Source organism: Crocodylus porosus, unplaced genomic scaffold, assembly GCF_001723895.1.
Source record: "Crocodylus porosus isolate Cpor-Errol unplaced genomic scaffold, CroPor_comp1, whole genome shotgun sequence".
NCBI lineage: Eukaryota > Metazoa > Chordata > Crocodylia > Crocodylidae > Crocodylus > Crocodylus porosus.
Genome location: NW_017728931.1, coordinates 37,964,682 through 37,981,605, shown reverse-complemented (window position 1 = coordinate 37,981,605; position 16,924 = coordinate 37,964,682). Strand labels below are relative to the sequence as shown.

At 40.3% G+C, this 16,924-nt stretch overlaps 1 protein-coding gene and 1 long non-coding RNA gene across 10 annotated transcripts in view; one reads left to right on the top strand and one right to left on the bottom strand.

Annotated features, from left to right (window-relative positions):
• The window catches only part of BICD1 (BICD cargo adaptor 1), a 264,809-nt gene that overhangs the window by 84,694 nt on the left and 163,191 nt on the right, over positions 1-16,924 (bottom strand). The gene's annotated exons all lie outside the window — the stretch shown is intronic.
• Positions 10,036-10,386, top strand: LOC109316498. Its single transcript, XR_002102860.1, has 2 exons — positions 10,036-10,075; positions 10,325-10,386. It is a non-coding gene; the product is annotated as an uncharacterized LOC109316498 (long non-coding RNA).

Sequence of the window (16,924 nt, the reverse complement as noted above, 5' to 3'; positions counted from 1 at the left end):
TATCTGCCCTGGGCTGCATGTTACGCAGCCCTTGATGGCTTGCCAGAACTCAGTAAGCGGCCCTCTGCCCAAAATAATTGCCTGCCCCTGCATTAGAGGTTTTCCCAGAAGTGTCTCCAACTTGTATATATCCTCTATTACATGAAGATCAAAACTAAAATAATATAAATTCTGGGTTATGAAACCAGTGTGGTTATGTCTGAGGCCCTAAAAGCCTGTTTCTGGCACCTAGTAAAGGACAGAAAGCAATTATTGTGTCTAGCTGAACCAAATCAGCTTAAACAGAGCACAAGGCCTGAAAGAATGCATTATAAAGGAAGACCTCAGATTAGACAATCCAAATATACTATATCATAACTTAAACATGTCAGTAAATAATAACCGAAGTAACCAAATGTATTGAATTTAGCTTAATTTATAATAGATGCATTTGTATTTGGTTCCTCAAATAAGTTGTAAAATCAAAGCAGCCATGCCAGTAAAGACCATAAATAAGATAACAAGAAAAAGAATGATGACAAACAACATTCCATGTTGGAGAAAGAAGGAGATAAGGAAGCCTCTCTTCCAGAAGTGTACCTTTCAGAAAACATAAATCACAACAAACACCTTCAAATTCTACAAGAGAACTGGTTCGGTCCAGTTCCAAAATTTCAGTGAAACAAAGAAATCAGAATATATCCAATGGAAGTGTAGCTAGATGCAGATCATTAAAGGTTGTATATATCTGTGGTTGCAAACCTGGGGAAGCTAGGAAATGAAGGATCTGAGGAAGAAAACAACCAAATGTTCAGAGATCCTGGAGTCTGGCCTTTGCCCATCCTCCCAGGTGTTTTTGCATTCCCATTCCGTGATCTGAATGCTACATTAACTTCCCAGTAAAGTGTTTCCCTTGAAAAGAGACAGGCATGCTCATTCTTACTGCCAGGGCCCCGTCCAACAAAACAAGCTCCCTTTGTCCCTTTGGGGATAGAGAGTTTGAGCAAAATCCGTAAGACTCTGAGTAAAATTTGAAAACGCCACTGCATATTATTATTAAGCAAGATCAGATCCATTATGCCAATCTTTCACGAGCCACAATGAAGCTACATGCAAAACTAATGAAAGGCACACAACCAACCAAGCACTATGTCAGAGACTAAAATCTAACTGCTTACAATTGTTGGATCAAACAAAAGTGAGGTCTGATAAGAACAAACAAATACTAACAAACCTATTATTACATTCTCAATTTTACAAATCCCATCACACACTGGGCACATCTACATGTGAAATTAGTGTGCCTGAATAAACTCTGGCACAGTTTGTGCTGGAGTTTATTGCTCCTCGGCACAGCATTTATATGTGTGCTTGGGACCACAGCACATTGAAACAGAGTGGTGCAGTCCTGGCTAGTGTAGGGCCTGGGGAATCAGCCTGCCAGCCCAAAGCTGCTCCAGTCTGACTCAATGTGCTGGGGAGGGGCTGCCTAGAGCAAGAGGGTGCTACAGTGTAGGGGTGGCTGGCAGGTAGTATCTGCACTGTAGCCCCCTCATGCTCCAACCAGCCCCAGTCACCATCTACCTGAGTGTTGCAGTGGAGTAATTAACTAATTAACTGGTCAGGTAGTGTCGGGTAGTCCTATTCTATGGCAGAATTAATTAGTTTGCTCTGACCTAATAATGGTGCACGTGTACAGTGACACTTTACTTTGGAATGAATTAGTAAATTCTGCAGTAAAGCACACATGTAGATATACCCGTTGAGATACAGTAGAGACTTTTTAACAATAGTTCAACAAAACTGACCCCCCATCGCCCTGTCATTAGCAACATTCAAAAGGAAGACTGCCTAGAAAAAGGAAGAAGAAAAAAATGGCTTGAGATGAAAGTACCTGAATAAAAAGGCTTTATGTTGAGTCCTGATGCACTGCTTCACTGACTACAAGCTGCATCATTCTGGATAAAATTTTGAAATTCACTGAATTTGTTAAGAGTAAGGTATAAAACTAGTTTTCCATAGTATAGCATGTAGCACCAAGGAAGCCTGACTGACCAACCTGCAAATCATCAACTTTAAGAAAAAAGAAGCAGAATATACATTTCCCAGCCTCTCCATCATATTAACTGCTTCTCCAACATACTCTTGAAAGTACAAACCATGTATAGTACGTCTCCTCTCTTTCTCCTTTTAAGTATACAGAAAGTATTACTATAGAACATTTCATATCGTGTCATTCAAACCAGCCAAAAATCCAAACCAGTCACAAAAAAAAAAGGGGGGTGGGGGGAGAGCCAAAAATTATTTCTGTTACTAGTTCTGTCTACAGTGTTACCGGGAGCCCTATTAAGCTGTCACAGAGACCAAACGTTATTTTGAAAGAATTACACTGTACTTTCCTTACGTAAAACACAAATCTTGTCACTGAAAATGCCATAACATAGTACTCTATACTCTTAGATCTCTCTTGGCATTTGAAGTGGCTGTATTATGTTGGCAAAGATCCAGCTGCAAAGCATTGTGTCATTTTCAAGACTGTATGTGAAAGGCTGTGCTTTACTGGTACAGCAGAAAAGCCTCAATGTTACTCAAGGGTATTCTGAAGTATTTTTTTTTAAATTAGTAGGCACATGAGGTCCTGCATATAGTTTATAATGTTATTGTATTTTTGCCATTGCAAGATTTCTGTGTGTTTTGCAGTAATAAAATATTGTCTCATTTTTTTATTCAAAATACCTTGTTGACTTAGTATCTGATCTCTGTCACAGGGCAACATGACTATTTCTACCAAATGCTGATTAAAAACAAAGGAAATAGAATGTCTCTGTTAATAATTTTGTCTGCTATTATTTTTGGCTAGCTTTTTTTTAGCGGACAAAATATCATTATGGAGGATACAGTATTCTCTTACTATATAATAATGTGGTAACATGATGCAAATTTCACATTTGATTGCCACATCAAGCTTCTCTGTGATGTGTTGGAAATGCACTGAATACTTTTGCACAATACAAAACAAGTCCATCATGAGGGGAATTGTCTATGTGAACCACTAGGGGACACTATAACCCAAACGATTATGATAAGCAAAATAATTCATAATTAAGCTTCACTGTTAATTATGTGCTAAAGTTTAAAGTTATGGCAACTGGTTCAGACATTTTTGCAAGAGTATAGTTTAAATATTTTCAGCATCTCTAAAGAAAGTTCTCTTATGAGTTATTATATCTGTAAGAACTGAGTTAACTCACAGGAAAAACTAAAAATGCCTGAGTAATGCTTTCTATGCAGTTATATTTTTATCTTTGTCAACAGTAAAATTTGGTGCAACTGTTTAAATAAATCAGTGCCAGAGGAAGGAAAAAGCTCTTTTAAATGAACAATAGCAATAAACTCTGTCAGCATTTCATTAAATTATAACATATGTTCATTAGTTGTGAAAAGTGTTAATTCAATTGTTTACAGCACTACTAGCAAAAATACACAGAATAAATCTCAAACAATGAAAAAAGGAAAATATCAGTTAAAACTGACTCCTATCACATCCTTTAGGTCCCACACCTGCAGACACCTTTGTGACCCCTTTGTTCCTATAAGTTTATTACTTGTTCATCTCTCTCGGTACTGCCCTCTCTCTTCCCAGCCTCCCATGCTTCTCTGTCTTTTGTATTCATATCACTCTCTCTATTAGCTAGCCTATTCTGTGTATGTCTTTTCATAGTCTCTGATGAAGTAAGCTCTTGCTTACAAGAGCTTATTTACTGCTGATTCAGTTAGTCTATAAAGGTGCATCTGTACCTCTGCCTTCTGTCTGACTTCAGGCCAACATGGCTAAATACCTCTCTCTGCACACAGTAAGATACATTTTCAAAGGGACTCCTGTGTATAAAACACAGCACAAACACAAAGTCCTGGACATTAATTGTCAGCTCTTCAGAATGAAGATCCTGTCTTCCTAGCCCACTGGCATTCAAATCCTGATTGGCTCTGTATCATGAATGTAACACTAGGGACATAAATTACACATAAACTAGATAAATGATCAGAAACTGGCTCAGATCTGTAACAGAACATAAGTTCTGCAATAAACTGCATTCAAAATGGCCAAAACCAGTTTAAGTTAAACCCAGATGGATGTAGTATCAGACTTAACTGATTTAGGTTAAATCAGTTTATTGAACTTCTGACCCAGATTGCCTCCAGATTCAAGTTAATTCTTAGTCCCGCAGTATCCCAGGATGCTTTGCACCTCCCCCACAAACCCTTCCTTACAGGTGGGTGGGCTAGGCTTGGCCCAAGTGGTCCACTCCAACCCAACTTCTGGCTGTGCCACTGCAGGCATGTAGCTGTATTACCAGAATCAAAAGTGAATGTCGGTTCACTTGCTTATTGGTTCAATCTACACAGTTTAGACTAACCTGCAAAGACTGAATTGATTCAGCCTTGGGCTTTTTGCCTGTACTTTACCAAAATACTACCTATAATTCGTAGTTAATGCAGAATCTCTGTATAAGTAGACTCATTCAGTAAGTGGACCAAAGTGTGCATTAGAATGAACTTTTAAGGTACTGAGCCAAATCCTCAGCTAGCCTGAAGCGGTGTAGCTCCGATGAAGCTAACAGATTGATGATTTAAACTAGCTGACAAATTAGTCCACGCTACTTCTGCCTTTTGCTCACCTTCTATGCTAAGCAGGAACATTCACTACAGAATTCAAATATTTCTACCTCCACAGCTTGAAATTTAGGAAATATTTTGGGAAATATGAGAGATATAAGAAATATTTTAATTTCATTTTGAGGCATCATACATAGGACTTTGGAATAAAAACTAATAGTATTAATAAGAGGAGTTACCTCAAGTGATGTTTAGTGAAATGTATAAGATGATCTTAAATGATGTTTTATTATTGTATGATACCTTTAAAAAGCTGTTGTACGCCACATGAAGAAAATATCATTTACTTCCTAGGACACTGCCATGCAACCAAAATATTCATATTGTGTTAAACCATGCACATGACACAACATGAGTCAAATTAATTAGTTCACAAAGTCCAGTTTTGGTTGTCATTAAAAGTTTTTAAAGGGTATCTTTTTTTTTTTTTTTTTACTTTGCACCACCATCCTGGGTATAACCATAAACTGCATTTGACTACAGGACGTATTGGCAATGTGGTGGGGCTATTTGTGGTGGACTAGCTCCTATAAAATGCCACAATGTTGCAACCTCCAGAGTAAGGCAAGTATAGGGCACCTCAAAACCCTAGCCACCACTGCCTTGTGGGTACTAACTTGGTTGGAGAATGGCAAAAGGACATCATCTTGACAGAAACATGCCCTTGCTGAGATATTAGGCAGTCAGCAGCAGTTCTTATCTCTTGCTGTCTGGCAGAAGCTACAACCATAGAGGCACTGAACAGCTGGACTCGGTCTGGCCTTTGGATTCTGTCTCAATAGTATAAGGGGGAGAGGGATAGTAGGTCTTGGGCAGCCTTCACTCCTCCATACCCTTGCTTAGGTGTATGCATTGAAGGTCTTGGTATGATGGTTGCAAGACTCTGTACAAGCAGATTCACTAGGCACCTCTTACGCTTACACCATTATCCAGAGAATTGATGGTTGCCTACATACCACCATGCTGCATCCAGTCAGCATCAATATATCTGTATAGTGCCAAACATTGTAAGTACAGGAGTTTACAACTTCATATAAGTTTTGTCTTTTATTACATGTTTGTACTCTTAAGGCGTATATCCAGGAGAGCGCATGTGTGAGGTCTGCGGTACCTCAAACCTATTTGAGGCACCACAAATGACATGCAGTGCACATACATCTGCTTGCTGCAAAATCTGACACTGGGAGATCCTGGTGTAAGAAAAAGCTGCATAAAAAAAAGCGGCGTGGTGCATGCAGCAGCAGCAGCAGCGTGCGCTGCCAGAAACAGCCAACCATGCTCTGGCTGCTGCCCAGGCTCTATGCGGCCAGATTGGCACTGCTGCTGCCCCAGAAGGCCCCCAGGACCCCAGGTAAAGTTGTTGGGGCTAGCACAGGTACTGGTCCCAGCCTCCTCTGCCCCACCCAGTATAATTTGGCGCATGCTGAAGCATGCATGCAGGGATGTGCCCTGGGGCACAAATCAGCAGTACAAATATGTGCCATTGCTATTTATGCCATGGCAAACACACATCCCTGTACATGCTCACTCATCTGGACATTTCCCTAGGGACCTGTTAAGAGTTTCAGGACACCTCTGCAAAGCAACTAAGTAAGAATGTGAAAAATTCACTCTAAGAGTGACTTGGCTGACAGACATTGCATTTTACAAAGAACGTCAGTATTTTAAGAATGTGGCTTTTGTTTTCAATTGCAACCAAACCTGGAAATGTTAAAATTCTCTGGATGGGGAGACTTAAAAACAAAATTAATTTTTAATTGAAAAGTTGTTTCAAAATGAAAAGGTAAAATGTTTCCTTCTGAAATTGTTAACATGGGACAGCGAAGGCGTATATTACCCCAAAAAGAGATACTCTTCCATCTGGAAACGAACTAGCCTGGGCATACGTAAGGAAGCCTCCTCTTTCCTACTGATCATCCTTGGGCTCTTTTGGTAAGTATGCTCTTGAGGTCCAGTCTAGAGACTTTGTTTTCCTGAAATGGGCTCTCAGGTGAAAATTTTATGAATTTCCTTGAGACTTTTTTCCTCTCTCAAGACTTCTTAAACAGTTAATTGTGAGTCCTTCCTGTTTGGAAACATTTATAGAGATATTTTATACTGTTGGTCTCCTTTTCTGCCCCTTTATTTCCCAAACAAAGTATTGATGAAATGACCTTCATTTAGCGTTATATGGGGACAAGGGTTTATGGCTAATGTGTTTCCCCATCACATTTTTCATGTAAACATCAGTAGATCAATTTCAGGTCACACAGAAGTCATGACCTCAGTCTTTACCACAATAAAAGCCTATTCTTTTTTACAGTGACTGCATTTCAGCTCAGTTAATCAGATGTATGTTCCAAATCCAGTACACACTCACTCACTGTTTAAGTCCTATCTGGTGGGAAATGCATGCAGTAGCCTTTATACTGTGTGTGAATTTATTGCATTAAATAATTCATGAGTAAGGACAATAGAAAAGTTCTGTACTTAGGTTTTAATGCCATAATGTTATATTGATGCAGTACAAAACCCTATTTGATTTCATGACATTTTAATGCACTAACAATAACTGGAAAGGCTTGAAACTGATCACAGGAATTAGACAATTTAAGTTGAATATGTGAGTGCTTGAGTTGGGGCATGCATGCATGTCATTGAAAAATTCTGTACCATATTTACTTTAATCTGTAGAGATTAAAATAAAAAGGAATTATTTTGCAGAAACTAATAATAAAACAGGCCTTTTATCTCTAATTTAACGTGGGTTGGAATTTAATAATAAATCATTTTTTTCTCTTTTAGATCCCAAGTTCCTATTAGGCCCCAGGAAATATTAGTAAGTTCGTGATTCTAGAAAATAACACTGCCCCACAAAACCCAAAAGGCCCAAACCCTAAAATGCCTTTATTTCACTACATTTGGGGTAGTAGGTTATTAGGAATTTCATGGTCTACTTATATCCTTTCCTTAAAAACAAACAAACAAACAAACAAAAAAAAACACAAAAAACCTCCCAACCCCCCTATTTTGAACCAAACACAATCAAAATGAAAATTACTTCTGTAACCAATAGGGAACATTCCCTCTCCACCCCATAAAGTACCAAAGAACCCACCCAAAAGAAAATAAAAAGGCAATAGGCATGTTTTCTCTCCTGTCAGCTGACAGAAGAAAACATTACAAATCAGAATTTGTAGAGATTTGTCACATCGGGGAGCAAAACTACAAGAGCAGCTGCTCCACTCAGCTTGATGCCTATTAGAGTCAATGAATGAAATTAGTTTCTAAGGGGATTTTTCCCACATGCCAAGCAAGAAGTGAAATAATGTTTTGGATTTTTCCAAAGTGACAGTGAACGGACAGGACCATCAACATAAACACAATTCCTGTACAAGCAGTCCTCGGACTTATGACAATTGGTTCCTGAATACCACGTCTTAAGTCGAAACGCTGTAACTCAGAACCAATTTTCTCATAAGAAACAATGTTATAAATGGGAGATTGGTTCCTGAACCAAGGCCTGATACCCTGTTTTCACCAAAAATACCCCAGCATTTTGTAGTCAATCAATTATAGATGAGTAATATAGATATATTAATTTATTTATATTGTAAATAGCAATTATATTGATTTGGAAGGACTTCTTTGAGGTGACTTTGTTGGACTTTTTGAAGGGCTCTCGGTTGGACTTTTTGAAGCATTCTTGTCTGGAGTCTTCTCAGGAGTCTTGGCTGCAGGTTTTTCTGGAGTCTTGTCTGCTGTCTTAAAGAAAGTGTCCAAGGAAGTTTGGACAGATGTTCTCCAGGGAGATAAGTGGCACCTTGTTCGCTGGCATGGCATCAAGTGTTGTAAAGTCGAAACTGACATCAGAAAGTTGAAACAGGGTGTCAATTTATAAATGTTGCAAGTCCAAAATGTTGTAACTCGAAACATTGTAAATCAAGGACTGCCTGTATATGGAGTGGTAGTTCCAGAACAGCATTTGTCCCCTCAACCCAGACCTACAAAGGGTGCCTCATGGGCTCAGGGACCTTTGCAGAGTGGAAGAAGGCTGACAGAAAGGGAAGATGATTATAAAGCACATAATACTTCTCCCCAATCTCATGTGAAAACAGTTTAAGTTATTTAAAGACATAGACCTTTCTCCTGTAGCGCGATCTACCAGTGCAAGCCCAGTAGAACCCTACTGATTCAGTGGAACAGCGCATGAGCATAGATTCTTCACGAAAGCATCATGAGGCAAGATAAAAAACAGTACCATTGTTAATACTTAAATCGAGCCCTTCTATGCCGTGAAACTCCCTATTAAGAAGGGGTCTCAGTACTAGTGGCAACGAGTGTAAATCCTTAGTGATAAAGCAATGTGATTTGGAGCTGTGATTGAGGTGGAAGGCCTTGGTATCACCCACCTTTGCCCTCAGTATATTGCCCAGGATCAGTGGATTTAGATGCTGAATTCTCTGATCTAGTACAAACTGTAAGGTTCATCTTATGTAATCTCCCTCTTCTCAGAAGCCCTCCCTCAAATATTTCCCTCCTTATGGTTCGTAACTCCACCTCTCTTTGGGTATTTTCAATGTGCAGTGTGATGGAAACACACCTATCTGAAGAAGGAAAGAGGGAAGAAAAGTGAAAATGAGAGAAAAAATAAGTGATACACTGGAAAAGAAGAGAAAAGGCAGCAGTTAAAGAAAGTTGGACTTGAGACCCAAAGGACATAACTGTATACTGTAGGTAGAGATGTGAAGGCCCAGAAAAAAAAAAAGAAAAATTCAGGAAAAACCTTGTTTTTTTCCCGTTTTTTTCCAAGGTCTTTTTCTTTTTTCCAAAAAATTTTGGAAAAATTAAAAAACCTCTTAAGAAATATTTTCTTTTAGAATAATGAATAAAATGTTTAAAACAAGATGTTCATATATTGCTACCCTTTACTCCCTAAAAATGTGTTCTAATAACTAGGTAATAGGAAGACTTTGATGTAAGACTACCTACAGTATCCGATCATTACGATTCCTATATACCAAGGACAAGCAGTACAGTACAACTCTCAAATTCAAGAGCAAGATGCATTTCTACCCCCAGGGAGCACTGCCATTTTCACAAAGGAAGGAGGAAAGATTCAGTGCCACCTTTGCTTGTGGACTTCCTCTATTGTTGATTTATGATCTAGAGGTTGGTGGATCTGCTCCTGTCATCCTGACTAGGCCTCAAAAGACTGGGAGTGGACACTGACAGCAGCATCCATTTGTTCCTGTAGAGATTAGAAACAAGGAGCTTACTGCCCTGCTTGCTCAAAAGCCTCAGGAGAGGAGACAGAGCAAGTCTAAAACTTCTGGAGTTAGAAGGAACCTGCTGCCTCCTGGCCCTGTGACTTGGAGATCTACAGAAGTACAGAAGCAGCACAAAGACACTGAAAGAAAGTATACTTCTTTATTGAAAGGTAAGAGTTTAAATTTCTCTGAATTCAGTACATTAAACTATGTTTTAGCTGCATTAGTATATTTTCATAACCTATGTAATTCATAATTGAATTCCTACTAATCTGACGTTTTGGGACAAATCACCCAACTTTAGCAGTGAGGTGAGGCCTGCAGGGCAGGGAAATTGTTCACTGTGAACTCTGGGGAGGCCTCTCCTCCATCCATAACTAAATTTGTACATGCTGTGGCTTAGTGTTTATATCCCTCAGGAAAATGGTGCAACCAACTTCTAGCATATGGAAGCATTTCCACACTGCAAGTTATTCTGAGGGAAAAAAGTGATTTGCAAATGCTGTCAAATGAAATACGCATTTCCACATGCTACTATGAAGACCAAACATATCCTTGCATGTAAGAAGTGCCCTACATACATTAAAAAATCCTGGATGGGTATAAGCGAGGAAGAGGTAGATCATGATGAAACTGCAAGTAGCTCTTTCTAATGTTCCTGATCCAGAAGTCCTGCTGCTGCTGCTGCTGCTGCTTCTTCTATAACATCAGCATCATAAAGGGTTGCCCAATCAACATCCTCAAGTAACCAAATAATATAACCAACTTTATACAAAAGACTCTCAATAGCTTCATTTGTAGACAAGATGACACCTAAAGATCAGGAAAAAATTGACCAAGCTCTTGCAAGAGCAATATATTCTTCTATTCTCACTGTCAATAACTGAAAATGCATCCTGGCAGGAAGCTTTTAAATTACTAAGACCATCATACCAGCAGACATTCTTTGAGCAAGCCTCTTTCAGGGTCAGAATATGAATGTGTAATGCAATCTGTGCAAGGAAAAATCAATGAAGCACTGTGTCTTGCAGTACTTACGGATGGATGGACTAATGTGTGGGGAGAAGGAATCATAAGCTCTGTGATAGCAACACCTCAACCCATTTTTTACAAAAGCATTGGAACAGGAGAAAACAGGCAGACTGCAGAGTATACCAATAGAAAAATATGTGAAGTTCTACAGAAGATTGGGAGTGGTAAAGTGTTTGCTTTGCTGACTGACCTTGCAAGTAACATGAAAGCAGCATGGGAGACCGTAATGGATAAATATCCCCATATTACTGGAATAGGATGTGCATCCCATGGGCTAAACTTGTTTCTAAATGACATCATGAAGTCGGACACTCTGCAAAAGATCTATAGAAGAGCAAAATAAGTAATAAAATGTATCAAAGCTACTCATATTGTAGCTGCAGTCTTTAAGAACAAGCAGGAAGAAATGAATGCAAAGAATCAAATAGTGATACTTAAACGCTGTAGTAAAACTAGATGGGGTGGAGTGGTGATCTGACTTGAAAATGTACTGAAAAACAAGAAGCTATTCAAGAAACGCTAGTAAATCGAGGATCTTAAAGTATCAAGAAGTATAAGGAACACTGTACTTGGTGAGGATGTCTTCAGGGTTCAGCTGCAGAACTCCCTGAAGATTCTAAAGCCAATTTCTTCAGCAATCACTGCATCTGAATCAGACAGTGCACTTTTGTCAGACATTCCTTACCAAATGGCCCAGATAAAAATCAACTGTTTTTGAAAATCTAAGTATATCTCTACTTACAAGTACAAAAGAAACAAAAGTGAAAGCCTTTATTAACAGATGGGAAGAATTTTGTTGCCAATCAATTCATGCTGCTGCAAATCTCTTGGATCCAAGATTCAAAGGCAGAAATGTTAGTGATGATAGCACTGCTACTGCATTTGACTGGATTACAAAACAAGCAACAAACACACTTAGGACATGATGCTGGAAAGGTACTTTCAAATGTTGAAGAATACAGAACATCTTATCTGGTCCAGGAATGCAGTCTAAAACTCTGCCAAGCATACCCTTTTGCAACATGATGGCAAGGCCCTTGTACGACACAGCCTCTGACTCCTCTTGCTTCTTGCCAGCATCAGATTCTTCCATCTTCTGCAGCATGTGAAAGAAATTGGTCTATGTTTGGAAATACTCGCATCAAATCAAGAAATAAACTAATATGTGAAAGAGTAGAGAAGCTTGTTTCAATCTGGGAAAAGCTTCAGTTTTCAGAAGTCCATGCAGATGATAAAAATGAAGGATCAGAAGAAACAGAAATTGCTGACAGTGATAGCTTAGAAAATGAGACTAATTAGACAAAGTTTCATGTAGCAAAATTTGTATTCAATGAGTCTTGGGGCTTTTTTTCCTCAGCTCTTTTTCTAAAAATGAGTGCTTTCTGTATCTGCTTGACACTGTGGAGGAGACTTAAGTCCAGAATACATAATACCTTCCTTTGCTTTACTATAATGTTGATGGTTTCTTCTATTTTAAACTTTAATTTTTGCCTGCTTCTCATAACCTGGCAAAAACTAGGTTCCTTAGAGTTCAGCAGCTTGTAGCTCCATTTGTAACAAAAATTAAAAACATGTAAAAGTAAATTCAATTAGTAAATGTGTCATTATCTAAATAAACTATATCTTTACATTTAATAAATATACCAAACATGATAATTTTATGAGCAAACCAAGTTATACAGAATATAATTTATGTTCTTAAAGTCGCAAAGTGAATTTAGACCTGTAAAGGGTGTTAAGAAAATAAGTATTGCAAATACTTCAATTTTCCGCAAAATTTCCGTTTTTTCTGGAAAACCCTGGGTGGTGGGGGGGTGGGGAGGGGAGGAACAAATGTTTTTTTTCCCCCATGGCTTCAAAATTTCCAGAAATTTTACATCTCTAACTGTAGGTCGTGTGGCAGAGAAGATTTTAATTTTTTAAGTTCAGCTGGAAAGTATGGAGAAGAAAATACTTTATAGGGGCTGAAACTGTTAGAAAATCATAGAAAAGGCAGAAAGATAAAAATGGTTTTGACTTGCCTTGACCTCCTGGTCATCTTTTGGAACTGGGGAGGAATGAGAAGAGAGGATACAAGAAGGATGAGAAGAAGAAGTAGAGAAGAACAGAGTCCGTCTATGAGGCACTCCCACATATTACAGGGAGCATTCAACATTATTGCACTGAAAAGTATGGTCATTTTCATGGTCCTTACAAACTAGTTCAGGCTTGTCCAACTGTTTTGGGATGGGGAGCCAGATCTGGACTGCAGGGCTTCTCACGAGCTACATGATCCACCTGCAGTGGCAAGGCAAGTAGCAGTGGCATTAATTCCCATACGCTGACTCTACTGCCACTGCTTGCTCCACACACCTCACTGGAGGAAGCAACATAAAATAGCTCAATGCACAAAGGCAGAGTTTAGTTCTATTTAGACAGTTCCAGTAGTTGCTAGGGAAACTGCAGAATTATCCTCTAAAAATGATACAGGTATAGTTTTTCTCCTAAACAACTCAGAAAGAGCAGAACATGCTTTCAGTAATCTTCCTGAGCACAAGTCTGGCCCAGCACACAGGCAAAATAGCAGGTGGCTTCATCTCCTTGTCTTCAACCACCTAACTGATCCTAGTCCAAAATTCCAAGTTCAAAACAAAGTTGTCTAGATTTTTCCAGGAATCCACACAGTGTAAAAAGTGTCCAGCCAAAAATGTTTCAATGATCTAAACAAGGTCCCATGAAATTAGTTTTCTAAGTTATTGTTTACCTTTGCAGTTGAAATTTTTCACCTTATTTCTCGTCTGAATTTGTCTAGCTTCAGTTTCCAACAATTTCCATGCTAAGAACACAACAGGCCTCATAGACAATCAGCCTATGTATCCGTTTTACACAAGATGAGCTCAATTTAATACACCGTGAGCAAGTTAAATATATATAGAAGATAAAAAAGGAAAGATAATTGCCCCTGAGGAAGTCCTAGACAATTGCTATTCAGTCCCCTGTCAACTCAGTTAGTTAGCTAATTGGTTATAACTTCACAGGCTTGTTAAGTGTTAACAATTAAGTTAGAAGCAGTAAATATACCTGGATGGCACCAACTTAACTTTATTTTAATTGCCTAATTATAAAAGAAGTTTTCAGAAAATGTTTAACTTGTAGATATGCATAAATTGCAAGAGCTACCACATGCATTCAGTGAAACATATGTTGCCTTACGGCACTTGGTACTTCCATCTAAGAAAGTGTTTTAAGACAACACAATAACATAAGCTCTTTATGCAGCTGTAAAGTAGGTTACTATTATTCACATTTTGCAGGTAAGGACACAGGGGCACCTGGAATTATAGTGCCCTGGTTTTCAAGTGAAGATTAACTCCTATCCGTGACTTCAGCTGGAAACGCTGGTGCCCAACAGGTTTGAAAATCAGGTAATTGGCCTAATATCAAACAGGAAGTCCCTGGCAGAATCAAGAACAGAATGTAAATTTCTCTACTCATGCTATGCTTTAACCACAAACCTTTCCTTCTTCCCTACTTCAGGTTGCTAAATTTGGGAGGCCAAGTCACATACAACCCTATTTATCTTCAAGCACAAATGCATTTGATATTTGTCTGGGATAGCTCAGATGATCCTGCTTTGCATGAGGTATTACACTAGATGATCTCCTAAGGGTTGCTTCCAGCCTTATTTTTTTATGGTTTACACAACATTTGAAGGACTAATCTACCATAAAAAATAATGCTGGAAGGAACCCTTAGGAGATCATCTAGTCTAATACCTTGCTCCCCTTGTGGTGCCTGTATCCTGTTTTCTGCCGTGCCATGCAGCTCTGCCCTCTGACATCGGCCCCTTCTCCCTGCAGTTAGGGTCACCACCTTTTCCAAATTGGAAGGTGGGACACATGCCTGCCTTCTCCCTCCTCCCTCCTACCAGTAGCATGGCTGGACCAAAGCCAAGTGGGATACGGATGGATGCAGGATGCCCACTGTGGGCTTGGGGCTCACCACCCTGCTGCCCTTCCCCCAGGAGCCCTGTGCCAGCCATGCACATTTCTGCCTGCCAGGGAGCAGCTGGGGGCACAACTGCATGCCACCACTGCCCCAGCTGCTGTTGGGTAGCCAGAGGGCACATTGCTATGGCAGCACAATGCTCCCAGAGGGAAGGCAGCAGGGCGGGGAGCCCCAAGGCTGCAACAGGCAGCCAGCATCTGCCTCTGCCTTGTGCACAAATCTGGGAGGACATGTCCCCCCATTCCCTGCCAGGGGCACATGCAGTGATGGGGAGCTGCCCCCCACATGCCCTGCACCCCTTGGATGAGCCACCTGTGGCTGTCTCTCCCTGCTTGCCCCCACTGCCACTTGCCCCCCCACAGCATGCTGCACTACTGAGTGGCTCTGTGCCATATCCCACACCACCCTGGATCCCATGCTACCCCAAGCCTCTGTGCTGGGTCCCATGCCATGCCAGGTCCTGGGCTGCCCCATGCCTCTGCTCCCCTTGCTGCCCCACAACTACACATGGGGTCTCCTACCACTCCAGGTCCTGTGCCTCTAGCCCGGGTTTCTCGCTACTCCTTGCCTCCGTGCCAGGTTGTGTGATACCCTGTGCCTCCATGCTTGGTCAGTCACTGCCCCATGCCTTGCTGAGTGGAATCCTGCCGCCTCCACTCTAAGACAAGGGTTAGTTTCCCCCATGTTGAATGAGGGGAAAAACCTCTCATCTTGGAACTGAGTAAATATGATAAATCAGGTCTGTATAGCATAAGCTTTTGTAAGCAGAGGGCCTGCCTCATCAGGTGCTTAAAAGTTGGACAGCTCTGATTTAAGGCAAGATAAAATAACTCATTGCTGCCCTGGTTCATGCACATCAAAGGCAGAGCTGTTTTTTATTCATTCCGACAGTAGTTGCTAGGGAAACTGTAAAATTGTCCCCTAAAATGATACAGATATAGTTTTTCTCCTGAATGACTCAGAAAGGGCAGAAAATGCCACCATTTGTGGTAAGCGAAATTACTTCTATTAACCCTCCTGAGCATGAATCTGGTCCAGTCTATATGAAATAGCAGATGCCTTCATCTGTTTGTCTTCAACCATCTAACCAATCCTAATCCAAAATCCGAAGTTCACAGCAAGCAAAGTTCTCTGACTAGATAAGCATAGACATCCAAACAGTGTTAAAAAAAGTCCAGCCAAACAAGCTGCAATGATCTAAAATGATTTCCCATGAAAATCTGAAATGTTTGGAGGTTCCATGAACATACAACACGAATTGTAAGCATCCTAATTTTGAATCAGCATAATTGCCGGCTATAATTAGGTACACTGCTGTGCAAGCTTTCGAACGCAAGGCACTCTTCATCAGAGCACAGAATAATGACATGCAGAATAATGACACTTAAGATTTGTTTGCACTGCCTCCAGGCTGCAACTAGGAATGCCACCATGACCTATGGTCCACTCACCACTTGGTTCAGGCCAATTCCTGAAAAGACAATATGATTGCCTTAAAGTGACCCTGAACATGTGCCAGTCGATGTGGTGGTATGCATGGTGCCTAAGAGTTCCCACTCCATGTTAGCTGTATCATGCAATTACCAGGTTAATTGCGCAATTAATTCAGAATGGCTACACATGCATATTAATAATCATGTCATAGAAAGGTCCAACCACTTATCAAGTTAAAAATGTGTAATAACTTTATAGCTATCTGGTTGCTATCCTGCTTTAATTTGTGCATGTAGCAGGCTCTGACCCTGGAGCTGGGAGCTCAGTTAGCTGACCAGGCTCCCAGTCACAGGGGTGCACCATGCACAGCTAAGGCTGGGAGTCACACCTTTGAAGGGACTCTCAGCCCCAGCGGTGACAGGCAGCTTTACATACTGGGTCCTGGCAGCCACGGGGTGCAGCTGTGACCACCTAGCCCTGGAGTTGTATGGAGGGTCCTGTGGCTGGAAGATTGCAGCTGTTGTACTCTCTCAGCTGAAGGGGTACATGGACACCAAACTTTGGGG